The sequence below is a fragment of the Anthonomus grandis genome, chromosome 4, assembly GCF_022605725.1.
Source record: "Anthonomus grandis grandis chromosome 4, icAntGran1.3, whole genome shotgun sequence".
Taxonomy (NCBI): Eukaryota; Metazoa; Arthropoda; class Insecta; order Coleoptera; family Curculionidae; genus Anthonomus; species Anthonomus grandis.
Window position 1 is genome coordinate 2,721,014 of NC_065549.1, and position 6,517 is coordinate 2,727,530.

The window sequence follows — 6,517 nt, forward strand, 5'->3', positions numbered from 1 at the left end:
TTTTTTCAAATATTATATCATACTTTAATTTGTTCTTTTGTTAATTGAAAAAATTGGAAATTTCTGTGAAAAAAGTTAAATACAAATTTTATATATTTTTTACTCTCTTTTATACAGAATTTTAGGTTTTTAATTCAATAATATAATAATAATAAAGGCCTTTCAATGTTCATATCTATGAAACGCGAGCCAATATGGCTGATAATCTATGTGTGACTTAAATTTACATTTCATGTCGTATTTAGGACCTAAATTTTTACAATTTAATCCCTAAAAGTATTAAGAATGTGGTAAAAAACAAAAGTTTTAATATAATAATAATCTTTATTTAGCATAAATAGCTACATACAAAAACAACAAATTTCCCAAAAAATTAATAAAAATAAAGATACATATATCAATAATAATGTTCATAAAGCTAATTCAACAATATATTTAGTCAGCAAGAGTACATATATAAATAAGAAATAAATATCAAATGCTGGGTACCCCGATCCCCGACACTTGCAATGCCCCGGTTTTACCAGGAACAGCAGCATTCCGGTTAATCCAAGGAATACCGCAATATTCCGGTCCGTCTAAACATTGCCATGTCGGCGACCTAAGCACCCCGCCACCAAAAACTGGTTCAGAAATGTTTTAAAAATTACCACATACATAAACCTAAAGGGATGTGATGCAGTTGATCTAGACGGGACGGGACGGTTAGGATAAGACACGGCAAAATTATCTACCACTTCTTGCGCCGACATTCCTCTAATGTAGTTTGAAACCATCTCAATACGTTCCTCCGTCGTGTAAATCGACATTTAGGAACAGTTTCAGTGGAGCAATTTAAAAATGATTTTGTGTCACTGTCAGATATTTGTCTACCTGCTTTGAAGTGTAAATGTAATGAAGGTTACGAGGTGCAGAAAAAGCAAACTTTTTCATCAGAAAAACGTATTTTAAATAGGATTTTAAATGTTGTTCAAAATTAAGCTGTATATCTATACACAAACCCAAAATTTTACCGCAGTTAGCAAAAGTCAACCGAGTATTTTCAATCTGAATATTAAGTCGATTCATGAGTATGCCCCTTTTCTTTTCAGAACAAAACAGTAACATTGTAGTTTCTGCAGGATTAATTGTCAGATTATGTTCCGTTGAGTATCGCAAAAGATTAGATAAATCTGAATTTAAAATCTCAGCAGCATTATAAGGACAGTCTTGATTAAACTGAAATAATAATTGTGTATCATCCGCATATGCTTGCATGTGAACCTAAAGAACAGTATTTCAACCTTCCCATAACTATAATATGATAGCTTGGCACACATCAACTCATGATCAATAACATCAAACGCTTTAGAGTAGTCTATCAAAATCAATATAGCAGCCATTTGCCTATCTTGAATTTTTAAAACGTCGTCAGTAATATTTAGAAGTGCAGCTGTTGTACTATGACTAGCTCTAAAGCCCGATTGATGCACAGGAAAAAAGCCATTTGTATTAAAGTAATCAGTGATCTGAACATGAACCACTCTTTCCAGAACTTTAAAAAACTGACAGGATCATGTTTTGTGTGATGTCGCTGAATTTCTTTTCTTTAAATGCTGTGTAAAAAAAAGCTGCTGCAATAAATGGAAATGTAATTTGTGTAGTTTGTGGTGCTATTTATCATCAATATCATTATCTACATATCATCAATGTATATAATATGTGCAGGGTAACAAGAGATTCTTTCAAGCAATTTGGAAAATGTTCAAGACAACTATTGACAATATGAGTTATATGTAATATTATCACATGCAAACACAGTTTCACCATCTGAATTCTGCCATCAATATCTGCAGCATTTGACCTAATACTCTGCACATACTTAAACACATCAGAGGGATTGACCAATTTGAAAGTAAATTGTATGCCTTCCCTTAATTTATTATTATAATATGCTACTTTATTATCACAGTTGTTTGATTTTTTAAAAACGCTGCAGAAATATGTATTTATCTCTTCCATATTTACCAATTCAGGAGGAATCTGAATAACTGTATTTGTAGAAACATAAACATTGAGGTCTCTTAAAGTTTGCCAAACTTTTCGTTCAGCCTTTTGGGTCTCCAAATATTGCAAATAAGCCAATTGTTCCTTACGTATAGATTTCGAAGCATTTTATAATGTCCAAAATTTTCTGTAGAGTTGTTTAATTTACATTTGAGCCTTGCCTTGTCCCTTTCCCTCATTAAACCTCTTATTGCATAAGTCAACCATGGTGCATAAGGCTTAGTCACTCTAATGGACCTTACGAGAGCATGCTTATCAAATAAATACTTTATATTAGGAGTCAGATACATCATGAAGGTAGAACAATTCATCCCACCATACCCCAGACTGAAGGTCAAGTAAAAATTCAGGCTCATCGAAATGCTTAAAATCCCTAATAGTCAAAAATTTTTCAGTTTTTATAATACATGTTACGTTTATATAGCAAAATGTCAATAGGTGATCACTTAACTCATCTGAATCTAATGTCCCACTCTGAGTTACAATATTTTCATTAATAAAAAATCATTAATAAAAATTGGGTTTAGTAAAGTGGCTGTTGTATCAGTCAGACGAGTTGGTTCATCAATTACCTGAGAAAAGTCATAGCTATCAAATAATTTGCTGACTGAGTTTTGAATATATCACCAAAAACTAAAACATACTCATCTACAGGCAAGATTTCAGGTAATATTCTATCCAAGATATTTACACATTCTAATACATTATTACCTACTCTATAGATAACATCTACTGCTATGGAAAACTTTAGCTTTACTCTAATACGTACCCAATAATATTCACAACCTTCTATTGATATTAAATTCATAAAGCTTAAACTCTCACATTTTATTGAGCTTTTTATGTAGAAGCCTCCACGCCTCCACCTCTACCTCTATTACGATCTTTTCTATAAAAATTGTATCCTGGAATACCAACAGCATCTGATGATGTATCACTTGTTAACCATGTTTCCGTTACACCAATTATGTCAAAGCTATTATTCTGAATTATATTAGTGAATTCGACAAAACCTGTAAACACTGATCTAAGATTCAAGCGTCCAAGGCTAAGCACATGTTTTTCTATTTTCTTAAATTTCATCTTGTATATAGTATTAGTTTCCCTCTACTTAAATTGAATAGTCTACTCTCTGATTAATGACCTCTAATAAATTTAGCCTACATGGACATTGCCTATCGAGGGCCAGATGAGATGTGCTCAGCTTTATATCTGAACTTTTTTTATTAGACTTGCAACAATTTATACATTTTAGCTCATTTGACCCACAATCTTTATAAGAATAATTCTCTGCGCATCTAGAACAAACTTTTGACACTGAGCAGTTTTTGGCTAGATGGCCAAAACCCATACAGTTAAAACATTGAATGATATGAATATGATTAAATACTTTTGCCCTTGACCAAGCTATATTAACTTTTTCTTTCCTTAGTAACAAGTTATGAGTTTTTGGATCTACCTCTAGAATTAAATCTTTTAAAGTTTTTATATTTATTTTCACTTTTCTTCACAATTTTCATGAAAAAACCAGCATGCTCTTGTATGGCATTCCAACGAACAATCTGATCCACTATGTCGGTATCACTATCATCCATGGATATGTCTGTGTGGGTTTTATGTTGATAATCTTAAGCTTCGGTTTTCTTTTAACTGGTTGATTAATCTCGTACTTATTGCCTAATTCGTTTTCCATTATATTTTTTAAATAATTAATTTCGTCTTCACTCTTACAAGCAATCACTACAGCTCCATCCCTAGCAAGTTGAAACCTTGACACACAAACCCCGACAGGACTAATTTTCTGTTGAATAAACTTTTTGGTTGATAAACTTTCTTGAGTTTGCTTAGGTTTTATTACTATTACAGATTCTGATTTCTGGCTTTTAAGTTTTTCTGCAAAAGTCACTTGAGTGGCACATGGTATGTTGTTTACCTTTTGATCTTTTAGTTCATTATATTTCTTACGAAATATCTCCAATTCACTTTTTAACTTTACAGTCTCACTGCTAAGTGCCTCTCCTTTCTCCCGTAGTTGCTGTACTAGCATTTTTAACAAAAAAATTCCATATCAGCTCCTTTTAGTTTCTTTACATCAGAATTGTAGGTTATGTTTTTGGCACAGCAAACAACTTTAATATTATTGATTATTCCACACTTTTTTCTTTGGAAACAACTTTGATGATAAATAGCACCACAAACTACACAAATTACATTTCCATTTATTGCAGCAGCTTTTTTTTTACACAGCATTTAAAGAAAAGAAATTCAGCGACATCACACAAAACATCAAAATCACAATAAAAGACCAACTTTATTTACTGACGGAAAAACAGAATGTCTTAAATTTTTCTTTGAAAAGTACAACAGGCCAGATCAAATGATGCAATCTTTAGGGAATTCAAACTGGAAGCCAAATTATATGAAAAGCTTCGTTTAAAAAGTTCTTTTCTGTGTCGAGGAATAGTAAGAAGATGTGAATTGCGTAAGTTACGATTATTGTTGTTAATTCTAAAATCTGCTCTGTCATACAAGTATTGGGGAGATTTAAATTTTATTACCTTGTAGCCCAACGAAATGAACTGTAGTTTTCTGCGGTTATACATATTAAGCCAGCCGATGTCTAATAGCTTATGAGAGATCCGATTTTTTTATAATATTGCCTATTTCATAAATTTAATAAACACACAAGTCCAATATATGAATAAACTTCTAAGCAATGCTTATATTAGCATTGGTACCGAAGTTACATTTAAAAGAAATATGTTATTGTAACAATGTGGCCATAGAATTACATATTAGTAACTTTGTTAATAGTGTAAGGATTGCTTAACCATTCTAATAAATTTATAATAAGAAACTTCTTGTTTTATTTCATAAGACAGATCATTATAGGTTTGTGTCGCTGCGTTGATTGGGTTTCTAAGGGCAATGTTTGTTCTAGCACTACTTAGTCGAATATTGTTGTTTCTTAGATTATGTGCATGTATTTCACTAGAATAAACAATAGTGTAATTTGATTTTTGTAGCTTATTAATTATTTTAAATATTAATTTTGCTTGTTCTATTTTAAGTATGTGACTAATTGAGCGGATTTTCAATATTTCAAATATGTCCCCCGCATGCATAAAATAATCAAGATTAAATAAAATCTTGAGTACTTTACTCTGCAAAATTTCAACTCTTTGAAAATTGTACTTACAACAGGTTCCCCACACTGGAATTAGGTACCGCAAGTTTGAAAGAAAGTAAGCATTATATATTTTATATTTAGCTGCGTTACTTAAGAAGTGCTTACATTTATAAAATGCTCCTGTAAAGGGAATTATCTTACTTTTTAAGTAGTCAATATGAGCGTTCCAATTAAGATTCTCATCCAGTGTAAGTCCCAAATATTTTATATTATTTACATTTTCTAAAGTCGCACCATTTAAACATATTCTAACTTGATTTATTGTCTTATTTTTCTGTTTAAATAGGATATATTTGGTTTTGTCCAAATTTATTTTAAGATTATTTTGTAGTAACCATTGACTATATTTAGTTAGATCATCATTTACCCTATTAACCAATCTATCACAATCATTATCCGAATACAATAATACAGTATCGTCAGCAAATGTATAATATTGGGCGTCTAACCCTGCTACCCGTAAACTCAGAACATACAGTGAGTACAGTAATGGTCCCAACACTGACCCCTGAGGGACACCACAGTTAAATGTTAAGATATTACTTTCTTTATTATTTACATGTACATATTGTCTTCTATTAAGTAAGTATGACCCAATCAAGGACAGTGCAGATCCCCGAAAACCCATTTCTTCCAGCTTGTTTAATAATATGTCATGATTAACTACGTCAAATGCCTTTCTTAAATCGACAAAAACTGCTATGACAATTTTGCCTTGATCTAAATTAGCTGACACATAGTTAAGGAGATCTATAGTAGCACTTAAAGTGCTGCTGTTTTTAAGAAACCCATATTGGTATAAATCGTATGAGATATATTTTTCTATAAATGACATCATCCGCCTCTTAATCACTGTTTCGATAATTTTTGAAAAGACACTTGTTATAGATATAGGCCTGTAGTTATTTAATTGGGTTTGAGGACCAGATTTATGAATTGGACATACTTTAGATATTTTGAGGTCAGGAGGAAATTCGCCTATGCTGAATGCATTATTTATAAGTATGACTAGTATATTTAATATGTACTCTTTTATATTAGTTAGATCAAGTATTGTAATTTTATCATGGCCCGGAGCCGCATTTCGTTTTAGGCTTAATATTATGTTGCTTATTTCATTACTGTCTGTCGGCTCAAAAAATATGCTATTATCACATTTAATCTCCTTAAAATCTTGTTTTAATATATTTTTTGTATCAGTCCGCATGTCCTCGATTATGGTCGCACCTACCTCCGTAAAATATTTGTTCAAACTGTCTGCAATTTTTTTATCATCATTTT